Below are 24835 nucleotides of genomic sequence, written 5' to 3' on the forward strand. Positions count from 1 at the left end.
TGACCTTAACCTCTTTGTCTCAACTGCCTCATCTGTAAAATGGGAATAAGAATATTGTATTAACTAACTGCAGATTTATTTGCTGATCCATGAGCCAGTGACTCTGTAACAGGTGGTAAAATTGGCTGCCAATTCAAGTGTCAGTCAGTTTTATAGGATAATTACAAACCTTGTAAAAGTTGTTAGAGGCTAGTTACCAGGAGACCGGTGAAGTTTTAATTATTGCTAACCATTTGACCGAGGATAGGTAATTTGATTCTCAGATTTTCTCTTAATTAATTTAAAAAACAGAAAGGATTAAAACTCACAAATTTTAACAGTTAAGAGTTACTGCCTATCTTAGGAAACAACATGTTTTGTTTTTTTTTTGTTTTTTTTTAAGGAAAAATATGATCCTTAGTGTTAATTTCTTAATCTTCACATTTGATTTTATAAATCAAGCATGTAGTTGTTATACCCCAACATTTTATGCCATTAAACAATTGGAAAATATTTACCCTTTTAGTCTTTCACAGGATTAATATATTTAGTACACAATTATCTAAAATTATTCCCGGGACTTGGCAAATTTACTGATTTGTGAATTGTTATCCCTGTCATTACATTTTATTTAACTAACTCCAAGTATTTAAGAAAAGGTAGTTGCAATAACTCTTCCAAATTAATGAACATGAAAATTCCTTCATAACCTCCAAGTAACAAAACAGAACCATTTGCAGCACTGAAGTCATAGTCACCATCCTTCCAATATAAACGGTACTTCTTGTCTCATTTGCTGATGGCTGACAATACTAGTCACCACTAAAAGGGCTCTGGTATTATTTGATTTACCCTGGTCTCACCTTTCATCTGTTTGGGTTTCATTGTGCCTAAATTACACTCCCAAGTATCTTCTTCTGCTTTATACATGTACAATCTCTTCACCAATGACATCTGGTTATTCACTCTGTCTTTTGCATCATGCTTACCTCCACCCTTCAAAACACCTCCTGACATTGTGTTACCTCCAGTGAATGGTTAGTGTCTGGTTTGCTTAGATCTCTTTCAGTTGAAATGTTGTTAGCAGTTTCTTTTGGCAGTGCATAGCAATCTGGGCATCACGTGGAATGTTTCCACTGGTAGGCTTAGTTGTCAAAGTGTCCCTCTACCTTTCTCCCAGAATTTTTTCAAAAGTTTCCTATTGTTTCCTTGCTCTGGAACTCAAATATGCTATGAAGCTTACTACCTACATGATGGCTTCCTGCAGTAAACTGCTGCACACTGTGGGCCTGATTCATTATTGCCCTGTTCCTGTGTAATAATTTACACAACAAGATGCCATTATAATGGCAGCATTTTGCACTAGTGCAAATGACTACACAAGGGGCAGGGCTACTGTGATTTGGGTCTTTTATCTTTTTTTTTCCTCTGTGTTTGGTCACACCTGGGTACATCCTAGTTTTTTTTGTTTTCATATACACAAAGCAATTTTTCATCTCAGCCAATCAAACTCCTTTGCTAAATATTTCTCATGCTTTAGCAGAGGAGATTTTATTTTACTCAGTTTCACCAGTCTTGCAGGGGCAAAAGTAATTATTTTCCTCATTTTCTTAACAGACAGTGGTGATTCTTGGGTAGATTTAATAAAATAAAATAAAGGAAGATCTTCACTTCACTAATTTTACTATTGAATCTGAAATCTTCTCAGCCTAAAGCAAGAATAAACCTTTTATATAATCTGAGCATTTATTAGTCTTTGTTAACTGAAGGTCATTCATTATTCGAGGCATAAGGAGACTTCTAAGATGAGAGATTTAAAAGATTGGCGCTGTGTAATTTAGAGAGGAGTAGAATAAGAGGGACATGATGGAGGCACACAAAGTGATGAATAGTAGAAGGCAGCTAAATCAGGTTCTCCTATTCAGTTTTTCTGCTAATACAAGAAGAAGGGGAGATTCACTGAGACTGAAAGGCAACAAATTTAAAACTGATAAAAGGACACACTTTTGTATCTAGTACACAATTCACCTGTGCAGCCATAATATATTACCGAGGCCAAGAGTTTAGTAGGATTAAAAAAAAGGTTAGAAAGTTAAATAGGATTTAAAAAACAATTGATAAGGGATATAACCCTCATGTTCAGGATGTGGACCAAGCACTGGTGTCAGTTAGGAAGGAATTTCCCTTATTGACTGTTATTCCATTACTGTTCACTCCAGGATTCTTGCACCTTCCTCTGAAGCAGCTGGTACTAGCCTCAGTCAGAGACAGGATAGTGGGACTAGATGGCTGTGATTCAGCAGTCCTTGTGTCTTGTGCTATGCTAACATAAATCTTTTGGTATAGGAGCTGTGCTGGATTTTAATCTCTCAAAAAATGGAGGAAGAAATTAAAGTTTCAGATGCATAGAATGAAATCTGTTCTGGCCTCCATTTCTATAGGGAAATTTTGAACCTCCAGTAGATTTGGTTGAAGTTTATATCCATGTTCCTACTGTATGAAAGGCTGGCACAGGGCTTCTGAGTTTTTTGCTTATCTATAAGAACACTTACCAGTACAAAACATAACCCCAATGGCGTCAGGAAAATGTTGAACCAACATATATAAGAAATAGATGAAATTTAAGCAGTGGTGCACATTTCCCAAAATATGTTTGGATTGGTCCAAAGTTGGATACATGATGTTTGGTATTCAATAGAAATTATGAACCCTCATTGCTTCTCAGAGCTGGACCCTAAATTGTCATACTATAGAAAGAAAATTACCATGCAAATAAAAGGAAATGTTAACCAGATTTTTCAAGACTTATATTTATCTAAAGCAGTGGTTTTCAACCTGTGGTCCACGGACCCCTGGGAGTCCACAGACTATGGCTAAGATTTCCAAAGGGGTTCCACACATCCATTTGAAAATTTTTAGGAGTCCACAAATGAAAAGAAGTTGAAAACCACTGGTCTAAAGGTAAGTTAAAAATACTTTAATGTACATGTTAAGAGTGAACACACTGAGTGAAATCTTTATCCCAGCTCTGGCCCCTTTGTGTCACATAAAAGAGGCTCTAAAATCTTTGTATCTGGCTGGAGGAAGATTCCCCAGCTCAGGCACTGCATAAAACAGCTGTAAGGTTGCTTCCTGAAGATTCCCTTGCAAGTGCTGAGGGTGCTGTGTGTAGGTCTATAGCACACAGCACTGCAGAGATTCTGGACAGCCCAGGGAGTCTGCCAGGTCTAAGTCTCACCATGGGCTCACCAAACCCCAGAGTCACTCAGGATTGGAAGAGCACAAAGGTAGTTTAATGGCACTGTAAGCCCCATCCCCCGCCCCGCTGTCGTGGGCATCAAGTTCTGTGCTGCATCTTACTATTATGGGTAATGAACCGCCAATACAACCATATCATTACATAATCTGTAATACTTTTCAACAGGTCTCTGCCTCACATTCCCATACACAATGTGAGACAGACCCAAGAACTGAGTATTTGAATAGCTGAGAATGTTACTGCAACACACCTTCTCATTTGTTTCCTAACTTGGGTTGACATTTGTTACACCATGAAATACAGAAATATTCTGTGTTTCATTTCTGGGGCTCCCTGAATTTCCTTCACAAATGACCATAACAGGGAAGTAGAGGAGAAACCCCGGCAACCATCTACTATAATTACGACGAATCTTGTTCTCTCTCTTTACAAAGATTTGTTCAAGTTCTTTTTATTCCAAATATCTGTGATTTTAAGGTTCAAGAAACAGAGCTCCAAATACCATTGTGACTGGGTATTCATGTCAATGCACATTCTTCTCATCCAAAGGTTCTGTCTATCCTTTCTAACCACAGTTAACAGGAAAAGTGAAATTCTGCTCAGAAAGTTGACTGTGTAAAAGTTGTACCTTCTAACTCAACAGATCTGTTACTTTCATATATTCTGAGTCTCATGTGTTCACTTCAATGGCAAAGATATTTTTTACTGCCTCATTCTCCTGTTAGCCCTACCGAGCCAGCACAGCTGAAGGGGAGTAGGATGAGTCTTCTGTTCCATTTTGTGCATCATTAATAGAATTGTTTCCTACGATAAGTTCCAATCATTAACAACTTTGCAAACCTATTGACGACAATGGGGTTTTCAGGGGTATCACTGAAAACATAATTTGAACTCTGTGGGCTTGCACAGGTCTCACTGACCTAATTTAGCCTGCAGAACATTTATTACTGTGTGAGGAAAGAAGTCAGCTTGACTCTCAGAGTCCTGCCTGAGTTAGTGAGGCAGACTGGCTGAAAACACATCTTTCCTCTTCCAACTGGAATATGTGATATGGAGTTACTGAAAGACAATAAACATGGAACCCAGCAATGGCATTTTTATACAGTCACTTTTATTTTTTTCTGCCTAAGACATTAATCTCTTCCTGTTTGAAAACAATGTATCAAAGTTCTCCAGTTTTGTAGCTGATATTATGTTGTAAAATTTATATAATTTGGTTTCTGACATAGTTTATACAAGATGTGTTAGCCAGCTGAGTCAACTGATGGGGCTAACCATCAATAGGTAGAGGTCAGAATTAGAAGTGTGACTGTTAATGATAAAGCACACACAATTCCATTTATCCAGTATTTATGCCAGAAGTTTTCTTCAGAGTTAGTAACTGCTACACATTTGTAAGGTAAACAACATTTTAAAAAGTTTGTCTTATTTAGCAGCTATAGGCTAGGGAAATGAGCAATTTTGTTTAAATAATTGCTGCTATGACAGGCTTTATGACAATATACAATTAAAGTTTGGGTTTTTTAAATAAAAACTTTGACAATCACAGCACACCTAGCTTTGTCTTTCAAAACCCTTTAAGATCTCTGATTTTCTTTAATATAGAGTACAAAAAAAAGTAGAAAAGAAGATCTCTTTTTTGGGTGCACCATCCAAAGTTTTTGAGAATTACAGTGAAGAAATAATCTCTCTTACATATACATGTACCATTTTAACTAAAAAGTTGACTACAAAAAGCATGTGTGTTCCAAGAATAATGGCAATTAAAATATTCAAAGCTACTCAGCAGTAACATGTAGTGTTATATTTATTAAAAACTAGTCCAATTTGTATCTTAATAACTCAACTCCTTACCGTATCTTTTTTGATTTAGGATTTTCCCAGGATTATTTTAAACCTTAAAATCTGGATCTGTTGAAAACAATTAGCTCAATAATGGACAAATTCTGCCACCCAAATCATGCTGAGAAATCTTACACTGTAACAAGTCCCATTAAACTCAGAGGGGTTATTCATAGAATAAGGCACTACTCCACCTGAGGGTGATAAAATCAGTGCTCCCACTCAGTTTAGTTTAAAGTGCAATTATTATTGGAAGACTATAAAACTTTCATCATGGATTCATTTTCTCTCTCCGTTTCTCCATATTGTAGTTACTCAGTTTACAAGTACAAGGATAATTTTTTAACAGCCAACAAACTTGCAAACTTAACATGGAATCTGAAAGTCAGGTTGGGTTGTTTCTCTCTTGTGCATTACCAATGAAAAAAGGATTCTTCATATGGAACCTACATAGTTAACAAGTCTGTTTGTTGAGATGTAAGAAAAGAAAATCCAGCTCATTCTCCCATAGCTATGTAGACTCTGGAGTGCAAAGAAGAGCAAAATCGTAGCATTAGTCAGTCATGTCAAAATGTTGAACTTTGAGCAGATCTGTTGGTAAGAATATGTCATTGTCACATAATCAGCTTTTTGATTTTACCCTAACTGTTCCTTCCACCTAAACACAGAACTTGTATTTAGTCTCTTGTTGTTTTTGAAACTCTATGGAAAATGTTAGTGTTCAAGATAGGCTTAGCTTGCTGACACTGTGCAACTCACAGATTTCAGTGTGTGTGTGTGTGTGTGTGTGTATATATATATATATATATATATATGTATATATATATATGTATTTTTTATTGGAAGATATCGTAAGATTTTCACTCCTGGGTCTCAAGCCTTCAGAGTGAGGCAAAGTCAGAAACTCCCATAGTTAAAGAATTTGGAGGGGATAGGCCCCTACACAAATCAGCAGGTGGTATGTTCTGCCCTGCAGTCTGAGTGGAATGACCCACTGGTGCCTCCAACTCTCTGGGTTTTTTGTCCCATGAAAGGGTGGAGCCTCAATCTACATTCCCTACCATGTGTCAGAGGGTTAAGTTGATGAGCCACAAGTGAGACTCTTGTGAAGTGATCTCTTCGGCGAAGCAGAATGACAAGGTTAGTAACTTCAGAAACAGAAGAACAGCCATACTGGGTCAGACCAAAGGTCTATCTAGCCCAGTATCCTGTCTTCCGACAGTGGCTAATGCCAGGTGCCCCAGAGGGAATGAGCAGAACAGGTAATCATCAAGTGATCCATCCTCTGTCGCCCATTCCCAGCTTCTGGCAAACAGAGGCTAGGGACACCATCCCTGCCCACCCTGGCTAATAGCTATTGATGGACCTATCCTCCATGACTTTTTCTTCTATTACATGTTGTATTTGCTACCATAGACTAAATCTAAAACATTCTTTGTTTATTAAATGACTTGGTAAAAAAATCATTTTAGTTCAGTACAAATAAGAACTTTTGTGTCTTTCAACAGGTAAATGACTATTCCTGCCTCTTCACATTTCTACAGCTCTGTAGCATGTTACAGCCTTTAAAAAAGTGGAATAGGGATGCACTCTCTCCGTCTACAGAAACTTCTTCGCAGATAGTTTGAGAATAAATTAGCTGCGTGCTCTCTTAAATAAGATTGTAAATGGGATAGCTAGGAATAACATTCCTGATTGTCAAAGGCTAAAGATAAGTCTTTTCCCCCCCTCCTTTGTTTTGGATACAGATGAGGTCTCGACACATTGAAAAGAGCCTAATTTTTACAAATTATAGGAATTTAATAAAACTGTTGAAAAATCAACATTCTAGAAAGCAAACACATTTTTAAATCGTCTTGATCTTTTAGCAAAAGTCACTTAGGTTTAATGGAAAGTAACATTTTAAGAATGACATTTAGGTAATGTAACTCTTAATTGGCTTGTCATTAGTATGACTGTTACAAGATTTTAGGATGCTTCCTTGTGTCTGCATATATTAGGTATACAAGTGAATACAAATAATGAATTATGAATAGTTTTGTAACCTGAACTTTGCTTCAGAACGAGAATATCATACTGATTTATTAACATACAAACCTGGAAATGGATGGATGTGAATGATAATAGACAGATGATGACTATGGGGAAACTGTCAAAAGGAGTGTGAACTTAATGCTGGTTGCCATTTAAATTGGAGTGTGTGTACAAGAGAAAGGCACATGCAAACACGCAGCAGACAAAAGTCACCTGGCTCCTCTATTTGTGGAAATACAGCTACTTTCATTTGATGCATTTCTGGGCCTTGGTGTTGAGTAGCTGCTGTAAGTTGGGAAATAGATTTAAAAATAAAGGAGGATACAGCAACAGGATGCACTGACAACTAGTGCTCTGTCTGCTTAGCAGCAACAAGTAGCCCATTAAAAAGTTTGATCTTCTTTTCCAAGGTGATTTTAATTTTTGTAGAGCAGTTGTTAGATGCAGGGCATAGATGGACTTCCAACACAGGTGTATGGAAGGCATAGAGGAGAGCATTCCTGAGATTGGACTTTTATCATCAACGTTGAAATGGGACCATGGCATCAGTAGTACAGGAGTCAAACAATTATCATGGTCAGATAACCAGCTTAATTTGGTTCCTCTTTCTAAAGAGGCAACAACAGTTAAATGAAATGCATTCATAAGGCATAGTAAGTGAAGTGGTGTATTTCTCATGAAGTGTGTATTCCGTGTTCTGGTCAAGTTGACAAAGAGGATTAATAGAAGGGATTTGCACTTGAACATTTTTTATGCATTATAAAAGGCATATTCTGCCATCAGGTCCACAAGCATGAATTTCAGATAAGCAGCTTAACCAAAGGCTTCTTTTGGCTAAAGTGTGTAGTTGGAGATCCACGGACTTTTCCGTACGCCAGAGTGTTTCAACCAAAGCTGTGCTACTTCCCACTCTATTAGCCCCAGCATTGAAGGGTCCAACCTTTTCAGGCTGAGGGTGAACCATATTCTTTTAAAAAGGCCAAGTCAGCGCTTTGGGACAGATTCTTTGGGACAGCTTCCTCCAAGGTTCAGCCTCTAGGAAGATGGCTGGAATTATTTCTTGTTCTCAAAAGCCAGTGAGCTGGTCACACCCACAGCATTTAGGAACACAATTCATGTTGTACCTCCATTGTAGGGCAGGGCAGCAAACACATCACACTGGACCCAAATCAGTGCCTTGAGTAGTGCTTTGATTTTCCTTCCCTTCCCCATTCAAATTGAAAGTTGTTAACGTTGCAACCTTCAATTTAAAAATCCATCCCTGTGGCTGTGTTTCATTCTCCTACATAACATGTTCGCCTGCTTCTGGGACAGGACAACATATGGGCCAGATACCATATGGCCAGATCCTCAACTTGCTAAACTGAGGTCAATGGAGGTATGTTAATTGACATCCCCTGAAGATGTGGCCCATAATATTCTCCTATCCCCCAATAACACAACAGTAGCCACATCTACTATGCTGCGTGTACTGATAGCCCAGTACACTGATCAGTATCTTCAAGCAATGCCACAGTATTAAAGGTTGTATTCTACCTTTCTAAGTTCACCTCCAGTTAGCTACTCAAAGTAACTGTGGAACTAAAGTGCCATTCTCCTTCATCCTGTTCCTCATCTTATCAGTTCCACTTTTACCATGGTATGTTCTCAAGCTATTTCAACTTCTTGGATCAGCTTGTGCTTTATGAAAGCATAATAGCTGTGGCACACCCTCAGGGCTTCACATACAGAAAAGGAGGGGTTCAAGAGACATCTCCAGCCTCGCCAATGGTGGTAGGGAGAGACAGAAAATTCTCTTCTCCTCCCCTTCCCCAGCCAGGTGTGATTTCTATTAGTGTTCTGGACAGAGGGAGGGGAGAAAGCCTAAGGGTAGCTAAGTCTGCCCTTGGTTCTCCCATCTCTCAGGACGTCAGGGGTTGCCCTTTACCTTCTGGTCCATTCAAATACTCCCCTGCTGAGATGGGGCAGGGGGCATTTTGGTTATAGCTTTAGCCTAAAGTGTTTTCTAGTTTCCAAGCTATTTATCTGAACATCCATTTCTTTCCTCACTAAAATATCTTCTCTCATTTTTCTGTCAGCTGACATCCTGGCAACGCTTTCCTGGCTGGTCATAGATTAGCATTGAACTATTTCATGGGACATTATCATCATTCTCGCTTGAAAAATAAAAGTATCATCTGTGTGGACTATACTCCCGTATGTTCATAGATTCCAAGGCCAGAAGGGACCATTGTGCTCATCTAGTCTGACCTCCTGTATAACGTGGGCCTTAGAACTTCCCCAAAAGCTAATTTCCCAACTGTTGCACATTATGCCACCAGGGCAGCTTAAAATGTTATGTTTTATTCAGAAATATCCTGAGGAAGTTGGATTAATTACTCTGGTGAGAAAAGAAGTGTATGTTTATGTTTGGTTACTGAAAAGTCTAGCGTTCATAAGACATGTTTGGCTGGCTCAGCACAATTTCTAATGAATTCACGCCCATTCTTTAAAAATGGGACACACAAACCCTAATTCCCTACTGTCTTCTTATCCTGTTTGGCTGTTCATACCAGTGCAAAGTGAGTATAAAACACTACCCAATCTTGCCCTGGTTCAAAGGAAAACACATGGTACCAAGCTAATGAGAATCCGGCCCTGGATGTATTTGTATTGGTTATGAGAAGTGATGGCAGCATTAAATTATTTTCAGTGGGTGCTCTTCTGTTCTCTTGAGCTCCACGATGAGAGGAAGTCTAGTGGTAACAGCTGGCAGGGGGAGCCCATAACACGGGATTGCTGCCAGGAACTGGAGGGGCTGTAGGGAGTTAGGTGCCAGTATACTGCACAGGTCCTCTACTGATCTCATGGCATTGGCTGGTTTTGGTGACTGAATCCCCTGTTGCCTTGTGGCAAGGGTCAGCTCATATGCTCAGCAGCTGTAAAGTCACTTATCCCAATTCTGTTGCCCCTGCATCTTGCATAGTCATTTACCCCAGTGCAAAGAGGGTGTAAACCACTCATTTTAATTTGGCAGTGTTTTACAGCCAGTTGGCACTCCCTTTGCAGTGATGTAAATGACTACACAAGGTGCAGGACTAAGAGAAACTAGGCTGCTGACCTTCCTTTATGGGAATAAGAACCTGCTCAGGGGATGATATGACTCATATCTGGTGACTTTGCAATTATTGGCCACCTCCTAATTTGAGGACAGATTGGATTTTACACCTGTAAATAAGGAAATGTGGTAAAATGATTGCTGATGAAATATAACCGAAAGGTGCAAGGAAAATCTTACCCTTAAAAGGGCTCTTACTACTTTTTCCTCGGTTTAAATTTGTTTTGTTTAGTGTTCCGTATATAGAAAGAGAAAAAGAGAGGGTTTGGGGTTGCTTTGTTTTTAAACACAGTTAGCTAGGTTTCCCAGATCAGCCTCTCACTGGCATGATCGGTAGGAGATAAGTGAAGTCATTGCAAAAGCTAATACTAAGGTTGTTCCCATTGGGTAGGTATTCATTTCTGATTAATTAGTGGTTCTTAGCCCCACCTGTCTTCAGCTATCTTATGCCTGCATTATTCTGCTTCTTGCCTGAGATTCTGTATGACAGTCTGGGTTCGCTGTGTCTCGGGTTTACATAGCAGATGATTGTTTAATACAGATCTCACCATCTCCTATCTTTTATTTTGCTGAAGTATGTTCATAGCTTTCGTTAGTTAAGATTAAATCTAAAGTTCATATACCTTACAGATTTTTTTAAAGGTGTCGTGATCTGATCAGGGTTTTATCATTTTTGGTGAGCAAAAGCTTTCTGAGCTGGTGCTATTGGCATTTTTCATCACATGCCAATCAGTTGCTGTGTGACTTTGCTCTAACTCTTACCATGGTGTATTGCTGAGCTGCTATGATGACCCTAGATTTTTAACCATTATGGGTTATGTTCAAACTGGTGTTCATGAACTGTAATGTTACTTTTTCACATTTCTCTCCTTTGTAGGACATCTATATATCACACCCCCTTTTCACTGTATATTAGGGTCACCTGCATATACACCCATCTCTCACCTATCCGAATACCCTTATCCTTCCCATTTTAGCAGAACCATTGAAAGAAAACCTATTGCAAGAGAGAGCAATCCTACTGAATTCTGTTTCCAACCCTAAATCAGTGTATCATTTCATTTGTAGCTCAGACTGCTGACTGTTGACTGCTATACAGGTTCTGAAATAATCCATTTAGATGACCTGGGATTTTGATGTCTTCATGTTCCATCAATGCTTTGCTATCCACCACCTTGGTAACATCACAGTTGGGAGTGACTGATGTTCTTGGTGAGTTCTTGTACAAGTTGAAAAAAAATCTCTTTGCATTCTCTCTCTTGCAGTGATGCTCAAATTCTGCTCTCTATTGACATATTCCTACTTATTGTCTCCTGTTGTATCTCTTGATCAGGATTCTGATGTGCCTCTTGTGCAGTCTCATTGTGATGTCTTCTTAATGTAAGTACTTGTACTCTCTCTAATTAGTTGCTTCCTCATCCATCTTAATCTGCTACTGCTTATCTATGTGTCATCTCTTTGTTCCAAACCATTCATACTGTGTTTTTATGGGGTGGCATCTTTTGAACATTACAAAATATATATTTGGTCTTGTTTTCTATTCAGGAGCTAATAGCACCTGAGCCTGGTTGGTTATCTGTATTCTGTAGTCATCAGTGATTCCTGATTTTTCTCTATTGTATCAGTTTGAACAAATTATTTCAGTATCAGAGGGGTAGCCGTGTTAGTCTGGTTCTGTAGAAGCAGCAAAGAATCCTGTGGCACCTTATAGACTAACAGACGTTTTGCAGCATGAGCTTTCGTGGGTGAATACCCACTTCTTCGGATGCAAGCAGTGGAAATTTCCAGGGGCAGGTGTATATATAAGCAAGCAAGAAGCAAGCTAGAGATAACGAGGTTAGATCAATCAGGGAGGATGAGGCCCTGTTCTAGCAGTTGAGGTGTGAAAACCAAGGGAGGATAAACTGGTTCTGTAGTTGGCAAGCCATTCACAGTCTTTGTTTAATCCTGAGCTGATGGTGTCAAATTTGCAGATGAACTGGAGCTCAGCAGTTTCTCTTTGAAGTCTGGTCCTGAAGTTTTTTTGCTGCAGGATGGCCACCTTAAGATCTGCTATTGTGTGGCCAGGGAGGTTGAAGTGTTCTCCTACAGGTTTTTGTATATTGCCATTCCTAATATCTGATTTGTGTCCATTTATCCTTTTCCTTAGAGACTGTCCAGTTTGGCCGATGTACATAGCAAAGGGGCATTGCTGGCATATGATGGCATATATTACATTGGTGGATGTGCAGGTGAATGAACCGGTGATGGTGTGGCTGATCTGGTTAGGTCCTGTGATGGTGTCGCTGGTGTAGATATGTGGGCAGAGTTGGCATCGAGGTTATCTCTAGCTTGCTTCTTGCTTGCATATATAAACCTGCCCCTGGAAATTTTCACTACTTGCATCCGAAGAAGTGGGTATTCACCCACGAAAGCTCATGCTGCAAAACGTCTGTTAGTCTATAAGGTGCCACAGGATTCTTTGCTGCTTCTACAAATTATTTCAGGTTTCACATTTTCTTCAGTAGAGTACAAGATGTAACTATCCCATCAGAGCAGAATTAGGCAATCGTTACTTGTAGTGGAATGGTTAAGGCAGCTAATGGCCTTCTGGTATGTGCAGAATATAGTGACTTCTATGGCCCCTGATAAGTTAGTTAGATCCTCTTTTTTTTATTTCAATCTCCATATTAGATAAGCATGCTGGTAATAATTTTTCCAGGTTCTGCAGTGAATTTTATTATTATAGCGTTTACTGATTAATTGAATCAGTCTTAACTGAAAAATTTAAAAGCTTAACTTTAGCAATGAGTAAAGAACAGCTTTAAAATAATTGACCTAAAAATCATGGCCTTTGAAGTTGCTACTGAGCTTTCTATTAGTGATGGACCTCCTGACTACTACAGTGCGTTCTGTGCTAAGAGGCACCTTATCTCTTCATTTACACTTATAATTTTTTCTTGTAATTTTTACCCTCATTTAGACTCCTTAGTAGTGAATCTTTGAGCAGGACACCCACCCTATTCAACGGTGCTTTTAGGACTAACCAACCATGTCTGTAAGAGGACTGCATCAGCTTCCAGATTTGACTCAGTCAGCTCACTGGAACTACTAGTTTTATACAATCAATAAAAGCTGATGTAGCTGGAGGGGCCACATTTATTTTGTGTACACTTATTGGGAACGTGAGGCTTTCTTGACATTTATTGTTTTGCACATAATAAATTGTCCACATTTTGAATTTAGTGGGTGAAATTCTGCTCTTGTGTGAACCCTTGCAATCCTAGTGAAGATAGTGGAGTAACAGGAGTTTAAATGAAAGCAAAATGTGACCCATTAATGCAGATACTCAGCTGGAGTACATTGCCTTAGCTTCTCTGACTTCGACAGAGATCTGCCCATAGTAAATAGCACCTTTCATCTCAAAGGATCTCAGAAGTATTTACACTTTTGTTGTGTATATATTTGTGTGTGTGAAAGGGAGAGAGGGGAAAATCATACAAAATTAAATATCTACTTCTGTGATGCCTTTGGCTACAGAGTCACATGGGGCTTTTTGAGGTATCACCTGCAGCTGTCCTGGAGTATGTGTATCTGATTGCAGCTTATCTTGTGCCTGGTTTTAGGTTGAGTGAGTACAGTGCATATCATATAAATGCTCCCCGTGATGCCTGAAAATGAGATATATTCCTTGAGCATTCCCTAGGTAGCCTTGAATTTACCAGCACTGCCAGGATCCTTTCCCATCTCTCCTAGAAACTCCCTTCCTCTCAGCAGTCTGGAATGGGACTCAAAGGGAGAGACACTCTCTCCCTTCAGCCAGGAAAGGAAACCCTGTCCTCCTGCCTAAAACGCTGGGCAAAAAGAAATGGGGGTAATAACGGAGTCAAGTGGAAACTGAGAGAGGTAGGGACAATAATCACTACTTGATGACCTGACTTTACTTTGCAATCATTGCATCATGGTGAAGCATTAATGTGCAATGACATTGGGTCATGAAGATGCAGTGTAATACACAACGAATGTTGTGATATAATATAAGGACATTCAATTAGTCTATAATTCTGCATTTCCATCCATTGACATGAATGGATTTATGTGCTGACGACCAAGGTTTAGTGCTGACGACTAACATCATGCAGCATATTAGTGTTCAGAAAGGTGAACACAAAACCAATCAATATAGATACTACAAATGTATAGATATAAACTGAAACAGGTTTTATTTCCAACCGCTAACTGTACAAAGAATATTTACAACATAGTCAAAATATAGTGACATGAGCCATGATCATATTACTGCAGGAATTTGCAATTTTAGTAAAAAGATAAAGGGAAGCAGGGAACATAAATATGAATAATATTTGTCCTTTCATTATTCTTTTTACGGACACTTTAATCTCTACATGATTTCTCTTTGGGGCCACGTGAATACCGAAACCAAATCATATTAGTCAACATGAAGTGCACAAACTCAGCAATAACAAAAATAGGGTGATTTTTGGACAACTGTGCACTTCAGATATTAATGAAGATAATTTCCTTCTTCTTACTAATTAAAATAACCTAATTCAGAACCATCCTACCCTTTCCTGCCGAACCCATCTGTGTAGTTCAGCGCTGTTACTTTAAATAGTTTATCATATAACAGCTTTGTATATGTGTACAAAATAATGTTACGATAAAAAAGCAAACCAAGCCAAAAAAAAAGAAGAAAACTCTGAAGCATTTGCAAGTAAGTAAATATAAAATAAGGGAAAGCTGAGAAATAGTCTGATCTCTTTACTGTCCATACAGTCTATTAAACGTACATGAGTAAATGCACACACATTGCATTGCACATCCTCAAAATAGTTTTGACTCTGTCCATATGCTCTTGTCCAGCCTCAGTCTTTAGACTAGGATCATTCTTAAACCCACCTACCACATATGGACTCCAACCCCAACCACAGACAATTCTCCAGCTCATCTTCTTATACAGCAAGTAACTGACTGAGTCAGGAATAGAACTCAGCAGTAGAGCTAGGCAAAATCTTTCAGCGGAATCATTTATTTGCCAACAAATGCAGTTTCATTCAACCTGACACTATTCACAAATTTGACCTGATTAATTTCGACTGGGAAAAAGTTTTTCAGGGACAGCTTCAGAAAATTTCATCTGGGTGCCCCCTTCTTACCTTCAGTGTAGTGGTTAGGGCAGTTGCTGGGGTGTGTGAAACCCGGGTTTAAATACCTATGTTAGACCAGGGACTTGAACTCCTATCTTACTTATCTCAGGAGAAGTACCCTAGCCATAAGGCTATTGGCTGTTCTGGGGTGGGTTGTTCTCAATCTCTCGTGTTGAAGCTGTTCCACTTTATATAAACACATAAATATTCATGAACCAGAGAGAGGTATCTGTGCCCCCCGGAACCCCCTAAGCCCCCCCCCCAGGACCCCTACAGCCTGGAGAGAGGTATCTGTGCCCCCTGGAACCCCCTAAGCTATTATGTAGCCTGGTGATTAAGGCACTCACCTGGGAGCTAGGAGATGTGGATTCAAGTTTTCTCTGTGCCTGATTTAGAGGAGACAGATACACATGGTTTTCAAAAGCTCATTGGAACAATACAGATGTTGACAAATTGCAAACATTTTTGGAACCAAGCCAAATATTTTTTCTGAATTTTTTCAATTTCCTGGCTGAAGTGAAAAATCAATGATTCATCTAACTTTACTTGGGAGTTCCTGATTCCCATGCCCATGTTTATGCTCCCTCTAAATAGTAGTGAATAGTCATGAAGCACTAAATATCCTTTATCTTAGGGTACTAGAGTATTCACACACACACACACACACACACACACACACACACACACACACACACACACACACACACACACACACACACACGACATGTCTGGCAAATAAGATTCCTTGCTGCAACAATATCCTTGTGCATTGGGTAGATATAAACAGATTTGGGAAAGAAGGAATTGTCTTGTATTGGCCATAATAATTAGGAAAGCATATATACCAAACTCAATAAAACACCTTGGGGAAAATTGTTGTAGAACAGATTATTTTAGTGCAACTATATAAAGCTGCCATGATTTATCATAGAAATCTAGGGCTGGAAGGGACCTTGAGAGGTCGAGTCCAGCCCCCTGCACTGAGGCTGGACCAAGTAAACCTAGACCATCCCTGGCAGGTATTTGTGCAACCTGTTGTTAAATAAATCTCCAGTGATGAGGATTTCACAACACCCCTGGAAAGCCTATTCCAGAATGTAACTACCCTTACAGTTAGAAAGTTTTTTCTAATATCTAACCTGAATCTCCCATGTTGCAGTTTAAACCATTCTTGTCTTACCTTCAGTGGACATGGAGAACAATTGATCCCAGTCCTCTTTAACATATTTGAAGAGATCGATCACATCTGCCCTCAGGCTTCTTTCTCAAGCCTAAACATGCCCAGTTTTTTAAACTTTTCCTCATATATCAGGTTTTCTAAACCATTTATCGTTTTTGTTGCTCTCCTCTGGACTGTCTCCAATTTCTCCTCATCTCTCCTAAAGTGTGGCACCCAGAACGGGACCTGTGCTGAGCAGAGTGGGACAATTACCTCCCATGTCTTACATATGATGTTTTTGTTAAGACATCCCACAATGATATTCGCCTTTTTCACAACTGCATCACATCGTTGTCTTATTCAATTTTTCATCCATTATTACCTCCAGATCCTTTTCAGCATTACTACTATGCACCCAGTTGTTCCCCATTTTGTAGTTGTGTATCTGATTTTTTCATTCCTAAGTGTAGTACTTTGCATTTGTCTTTATTGAGTTTCATCTTGTTGATTTCAAGCCAATTCTCCAGTTTGTCCAGGTCATTTTGGATTCTAATTATGACCTTCAAAGTGCTTCAAACTCCTCCAAGCTTGGTGTCAGCAATTTTTATAAGCATAATCTCCACTCCATTATCCAAGTCATTAATGAATATATTGAATAGTACCATTGATGAATATTCATGAAAACTGGTATCTTTAATAAAGTGTTTTATCCTGTTTAATCGTGCTTTAAAATTTCTGATCCTCTTTCGTGTTGATAATGCTGAGAGAGTGGGCAAGCTGCTGCCTCAGAATGTGTGTCAAGCAGAGGTTACTCCTTAGGTGACTGGAAAGGAAGGTGTGATGGTAAATTGATATCTTCTCGTCTCCATTGAAGGTAGATGCCTGTTAGAAGCTTGGTGTTGTCTCTGTATAATTTATAACCCCTAATACTCAGTGATGTGGGGCAGATGCAATACACCGTATGCCATGAGTACTATGGCAAACAAATCTTTTTCTCTGCTGTCAGAAGGCAAGACTCATGCAGTTCTAGAAAAATGTCACCTTCATCAGTCACTTTACTTGTCACTCAAGTCTCTTACAAAAACTGAGATTGCATCTATTTTCCAACTTCAGGAATTAATCATGTGCGCAGGGGGATGGGAAGGAATGAAACCGGTGGTGCAGAAATAAGGAAGGCCAAATTATGGCTTCCTCATCCTAGTTGTGCAGAATGGAGAGGGTGGAAGAGGCATAGGGAACCCCTATGTTTTCCCCACCCCATAGTGCTCCCACATGGGATTACCAATAGCGTAGCTAATTTCACTCTCTGAGTATAAGAGGAAGTTCCACTAATGCCTCTAGTATTGGTCAGTGTCCTTGAGGGGCTGAGTCTGGGTGGAATAGGGGTGAAGCTAAACCTCTTACACACACACACACACACACACACACACACACACACACACACACACACACACACACGTTCGTCAGTAGGGTGCTTTACTGGGTGATGTACAAAACATGGTCACCAAAGGAGTAGCTAGGGTGGCCACTAGCATAATTATAACTTCTCCTGGTCTTGCTGGCATAATCACTGCAGCCTGCTACCACTTGGACAGTTCATCACCTTTGGCCTTATCCTGCTAGATATGTGGGCTGCCACCCTCCTCTGCCTCCCATCCAAAGGTATCCATCTTGGTTTCAAAGATAATTGCACATTTTAAAGACAGTCTCCTAACGCTGTTGTTGTGGATATGGTTCAGCTTTTGGAAAAGAGGACAAGATCTCCTTTTCCTTTTGGCTGTGCCATTGAATAGAACTGATAATATAAGATGAAGTTCACCTTGTTTGCTTGGTGCATTCTGGCTCTTTTACCTGAATGATTTCTGGGGTGTGTGTGCGCGTGCGTGCACACAGAGGATGTTATAGCACATAAAAATGAACATGAAGGGCCGTAGCCTGCTTTTCTGCTTCAAGTTACTCAGCTTACTCTCCAGGAGCTGACCATTGATTCCAGTGCTTCTGGGTGCTACCCCAATGCTAATAACAATAACACACATTCTTCTGATTGCTGTTTGCCAATGGTCAAAAGTGGGGCAATTCTTTATAAGTGTAAAAGCAGCACATAGTCTCAGACTCATAGACTTTAAGGCCAGAAGAGACCATCATGATCATCTAGTCTAACCTCCTTCACATTGCAGACCACAAAACCTCACCCACCCACTCCATAGATAGACCCATAACCACATTGGTGCAAGTACAGTGGTATGGTCCAGTATGCTGTACCAATAAGATATTTATAGCTGGTACAGTGTACCAGAAAGACAGAGGAGGAGCCCACCCCCAGCCCTTCCACGCAGCTGCATCTCCTGAGTCCTCCTGCCTGGGGTCTGTACAGCAGAATCTCTGGCGTAGCAGGAGGAGGACAGAGGCCCCCTCCAGGTAACATGAGATGGATGTGGATCATGGGGAGGGAACGGGGAGAGCATGGGGGCCCCAGGCTGGAGGCAGGGCAGGGAGGAGTCACATGGCAAGTTCATGAACCCCCCCTTTATGTCCCTCCCATGAGTGCAGTGTACCGGCAAGAAATGATTTCTACTTGCACCACTGCATAACAAGGGGACAGGAGGAGGGTCCCAGAGCCTGGGCTCCAGCCTGAACTGGACATCTACTCTGCAGTTTTATAGCACCCCACAGCCCAAGCCTCTCAGCCTGTGTCAGCTGACATGGACCAGCTGTGGGTGTTGAATTGCAAGGTAGACGTAGTACCCTTAGTGGCTCATGACAATGCAAAAGAGGAACAGAAAGTTGTCAGCACCCAAGAACTATAAAGTGGTCCTCCAGATGACAGATCTAACATTTCCTGCCTCTTAAAAAAGTCTATTGCAATATGTTACATTTCCCCTTGAAACTTTTTGTATTTCCATACAAACATTTAAAAAACAAAAAAACAGGTGATATACCTTCTATAGACTTTACATTAGTCTCATTGTCCACATGCTTGAGCAATCTGCCTGAACAATCTCCACTTTGCTTGAGACAATTGCATCCTTTCTGGTTTATTTTGAAGTCATGTTACAGGGTTAGAGGTTTCTAAACCCTGTTGGAATCTTGTCTTTACCACTGGACATACTTTAACTTGCCTGGAAGACAAACACTCTTCCCTTTGACCCTTATTGAAGTGGTTACAAGCGTAGGTGCAATGACTAGTAATCCCAGATATCTGATCCCTATACACTGCATAGCTTGGTAAAACAAGAGTTCTGGTTCTACCCTGGTCATGGTATCAGGTAGCCACCCTTATGCTATTTCTATCCTCACAGTCTTTTGCTCTCACACAGTCTTGCCACTGTTTTTTTTTATTGGCATTGTCATATTCTGGGGTGCGAACCAGAGCAGAGAGGGGTTGTGTCACCACCTGCCCGGTTCCTTATGCCTTCTCCACCCTCTCCATTCTGCACAACCCGACCGGAAGCCTTGGGTGCCTCAGAATGCTTTGCTGCAGTAACTCCCACCTGAGTCGCTCACAAACAGCCTTCCAGCATCCAGAAAACACCCTGAGTGTCTGCATATAGCTACAGTCTGCCAGCCACACATCAGTTACACTCTGACTTCCACTAGCCTTGATTACTACTTGCAAGGTGACCCCCAATACACTCCCAGTCCTAGATTTTTCCCAAGAAAACATGCATTCTTCACTGTAAAGGGTCAATCTACACAGTTCAGTGTAAACACAATACTGGATTAGTTTTGATTAAACAATAAAACAAGTTTATTAACTAGAAAGAGAGAGATGTTAAGTCAGTACAGGCATTAGTCAGAAATGTTTACAAGAGAAAATTAAAACACATCCTAGTGCTAAACCTTAACAAACTAGACTTGGTTCAAGAAAAAATTCTTACCAATGCTCTCAGCAACAGGGCTGACCAAATTTCAGGTCAGGCTCTCTCCCAAAGTCAAATGGCTGCTTCATTTGTCTTCTTAGGTGAAAGAGAGATAGATAGGGAGAGATACTTTGAGTGGTTTTGCCCCTCACTTTTATAGTCCAGTCACCCTTTGAAATTAATTTTCCTGAGGGTTACCTCTAGATAAAGTTCATTCAGGCTGTGATGTTGGGGTCATGGAGTCTCGTGTTGAAAGAAGTTCCATACTGTTGTTTGGTAAAATGTAGATTGGTTTGTTTCTGCCCCACTTATTTGCCAAACAATGGTCACTGGACAGGTGATTGCCCATCAACTTTGACACCTGATTAGAGGGGTCAGCTTGTCCTTTGTCTTTGAGAAACAGGTTTATCCACTCCCCAGACCTGTTTTGTAACCACATTTCAGTCCTATTTTCATCTTATGTTCATAACTTTACATATAATATTGCTACATACGTTTCACCGTGATATTATTGACCAGTGAGTTATTCGTTTTCAAAAGCATATTTTGTACAAAGATTAGTACAATAGTGTGTAGGGTGTTTATACAGGGTGCACTCAGTCACAGGTATGGAATAGTCAAAGTCTTTGTGATCACTGACAGGCATTGTGACTTTTCATTAACAGTTGTGCAGCAGAACATATCACAGGAGAATTAAAATCCAATGGAGCAAACTGAGGAGTGATGCCTACCCCCACTGCCTTGTGCATCATTGTTTTAAAAGTTAGTATCAATCTTTCAAACTCACCATTCATCTGTAACTATCTTGGAGCTGAATTAGTCCAATGTATTTATTCTCCAAGCTTTGTAAAATCTCTAGGATCAGGGGCACCTCTTAAGGAACAGGCTCATGTTGCGGGTAGGGTGTAGCATATCCCCAGAATGCAGAAGGAGCATGCAAGCTCTGCTGCAAAGTGTGTGTTTGGGGGGTCTTTTAACCATGGCTCCCCCCTAGGACTGCACAGGAGGAATTTCTCATGTGCCTTCCTCCCTGCACACACATGGAAGAGTTAGAGCCCATCTTTCTGCCTTTCTTTTCTTCCTTTTTGCAGGATGTTCTTCTGACACCGTGTGAAGAAGCCATTCTGACACCATATTATTCCTTACTTAGATGAATAAAGGATAAGTGTACGCACCTGCAAATGATACACAGAACTCAGCTTTGGTAAAACAATGTGAATTGAAAATAAGGAAACACAAAATCAGAGATGGGTATCAAAAGCAGGAAACACAAAAGAATTTAAATCTGCTTTTAGGCAGTTGTTAGTTTTGCGAAATCAGGTGGTAGAATGTGCTGCAAAGTGCACTCTGCAGTCATGTTTTCTCCTTTAGGCTTCCCAAAGGAGTCAGTAGTATAATATTTTTGGTCTAGGCTAAAACTGCCTAATAAAATTATCCACTGGACCCTTTAGCAGCGTTTTGACTGAATTTGTACAAAGGGCAATTTTTCTTTGTTTTCAAATCTCAGAACATTAGTGCTGGTGTGGGCTGAGACAAATATGTTACTTTCATGATTAACACTTACAATTACTCATTTCTTATTTTAGAACAGGGGTAGGCAACCTATGGCATGTGTGCAAAGGTGGCACACAAGCTGATTTTCAGTGGCACTCACACTGCCCGGGTCCTGGCCACCGGTCCGAGGGGCTCTGCATTTAATTTCATTTTAAAAGAAGCTTCATAAACATTTTTAAAACCTTATTTACCTTACATACAACAATAGTTTAGTTATATATTATAGACTTAGAGAAAGAGACCTTCTAAAAACATTAAAATGTATTACTGGCACGCGAAACCTTAAATTAGAGTGAATAAATGAAGACTCGGCACACCACTTCTGAAAGATTGCCGACCCCTGTTTTAGAATGATTTTTGCTTTGAAAGTATCTAAGTTACAAAAACAGTTGAAAAATCTGTCTTCATGATGTCTGATCCTCTTGCACTACTAAAATATTTTGATTGTCAATTATTTGGGGTGAATTATTAGCTTTTATTTTTCTTTATTGACCAACCTATCAAAGTTTACTGTGCAGCTGCAGTTTGAGGACCTGATTTTGCCACCTTAAGTCACTTTTGAGTAAGACTTTACTGTTCTATGTATACTTGTTGAGTTAGTTAGTTTCTACTTCTGTATAAGTAAGCAAATTTTACAAGAATAATGTCATCCAGCCTGATTTACAATCTGGAGGTAATCAAATTCATTGTAAAAAAAAATGACACCCTGTACCAACTAAAGGAATAAGGAAGCAAATATGTACCTAATTATGGTACCTTCTTCAAGTAGATGCAGCCATATATTCCACATAGTGTGTCCTCAACCAGCACACCAAAGCTGGAGAAATTTGCCTAGCAGTACCCCTAGAGGGGTGGTGCTTGTGTCCCATGGCTGTGCCCATAGTCTCTCCCCTAGCTATATGAGGCAGCGCTGCCCTGACCTTCCCTCAGTTCCTTCTTACCCCCTGTGTCTGGAGTTGGAGTTCTGTGTGGTATTAATCCCACAACCTTTCAGCTCGTGTAGTTTTCTCTTGTTGTATATAGTTAGTAGTACCCTTAGTGTTAGTTAGATTAGTGTTAGTTGTATTGGTTTAGTTTTCCTAGGTGATGCCCTCACCGGGGTTTAAACATTTTCTTTTATGTGGGGGAGGTATCCCCACACACAATGCTTTCTCTATCATGTCAAGACCTATATTAAAGACCGTTGTGCAATCTGCCTGGAGCCACGTAAGCCCATTTCTTGAAATGGGCTTACGTGGCTCCAGACTGTTGCCTGAAGCAGCACCTGCCCAAACAGGTCGTGTGGCCTGCTTCAGTACTGAGGCCCTTGTCGGGTTGGAGATCACCCTTGGGTTCCAAGAGTGTGGAATGCACATTTGCATCACATCTCGAAGAACCACTGTTACAATAAGTAACTGTTTCTTCATTACATGTAAAAATAGATATGGACTCTGGTTTCATATATATTGGAGTCATTTAGAAATACAGAAGTAAAAAGAGAAGCCACTATTTCTTGTTCTTAGCTCTTAGCCATGGCTTTTTCTGTTCTGTTCAGCAGTTCATGAAAGGAAACTGAATCATTCCTCTTCTAAATGTTGGCCGCTAAAGATCTGATCCAAAGCCCATGGAAGTCAATGGGAGTCATTCTATCAACTTCAGTAGGCTTGATCAGACTGCAACACTCTGTATCCCTATGTTCACCCCTTTTAGAGGATTATGGTGAAATTTGTACAAAAGTATGCCTTGTGAGGTATCATTTGAAAACTTGTGATTTGCTGATAATTATTGTCTTCGTAAAATATGTGTGGCAACATTGTATGTAAAGTTATAAGATTCCACTGTGTAATATTCCTGAGACATGTTCTGGAGGGAAGTCACAAACCAGTTCCACAGAGACAAAAGACTAGCCAGTGCCTCAGTCAGGTGTCAATGAGATCAAATGTACCATCACCTGATTGATCGGCCAGTCTTTGGCAGGAGACAGGGTGTGGGCAAAAAATCTATATTTTGACAAAGAAGCAGCTTAAGGTTCCTGCCCACACAGACTTTGTCTCCTGAACCTCAGCTGGAGATGATTCTTGCACAAGAGAAATGCCCCAAACCTTCATTCCCTTTCTCTCTATCCAGAGCATCAACAGCACTTGAAGAACAAAGAAAGCAGCGATTGGACTGGGGAGGGATCTTGACTGAAAGATTCAGCCAGTAAGGCTTTGTCTACACTAGCACTTTTGTCTGTAAAACTTTTGTCGGTCAGAGGTGTGAAGTTTCACTGACAAAAGCGCTGGTGTGGACAGCGCTGTGGCAGTAGGAGAGGCTGTCCTACCAACACAGCTAATGCCACTCGTTGTGGGTGGTTTAATTATGCCGGCAGGAGAACTCTCTCCTGCTTGCAAAGAGTGGCTGCACGGGAGACCTTACAGCGGCACAGCTGTAGTGGGACAGCTGTACAGCTGTAAGGTCCTTAGTGTAGACATAGCCTAAGACTGTTGGAACTTTGTGGTGAGAGAGACCTTTGCTTTGAATTCACTTAGCTTGTTAAATTAGGCATTAGTTGCAGTTTACTTTTTTACTTCTTTATAACCAATTCTGACTTTTATGCCTTCTTGCTTATAATCACTTAAAATCTATCTTTCTGTAGTTCATAAATTTGTTTTATTGTTTTATCTAAACCAGTGTGTTTTGATGGAAGTGTTTGGGAAATTCCTTTGGCGATAACAAGATTTGTGCATATCATTTGCTATTAATGAAATGACGGACTATATATGAGCTTTTATTGTCCAGGAGGGTACTGGGAAGTACAAGACGCATATTTCCAGGAGAAAGTGTGAGACTGGAAATTTGCTGGTGTTCCCCTGCAGTGTAATTCATGAGCAGGGCCAGCTCCAGGCACCAGCATTCCAAGCTGGCGCTTGGGGCGGCAATCTG

The 24835-nt window shown here is 40.2% G+C and overlaps 1 protein-coding gene and 1 long non-coding RNA gene across 8 annotated transcripts in view; both read left to right on the forward strand.

The window, feature by feature from the left end:
* LOC123372513 overlaps window positions 1-13224 on the forward strand; it is a 46706-nt gene extending 33482 nt beyond the window's left edge. Inside the window, exons 2-4 of the long non-coding RNA XR_006580327.1 lie at window positions 11280-11423; window positions 11545-11591; window positions 13174-13224. This is a non-coding gene — a long non-coding RNA (uncharacterized LOC123372513). The remainder of the gene's footprint in view (window positions 1-11279; window positions 11424-11544; window positions 11592-13173) is intronic.
* The window catches only part of DLG2 (discs large MAGUK scaffold protein 2), a 1465131-nt gene that overhangs the window by 403261 nt on the left and 1037035 nt on the right, over window positions 1-24835 (forward strand). The gene's annotated exons all lie outside the window — the stretch shown is intronic.

This window comes from Mauremys mutica, chromosome 1, assembly GCF_020497125.1.
Source record: "Mauremys mutica isolate MM-2020 ecotype Southern chromosome 1, ASM2049712v1, whole genome shotgun sequence".
Lineage (NCBI taxonomy): Eukaryota > Metazoa > Chordata > Testudines > Geoemydidae > Mauremys > Mauremys mutica.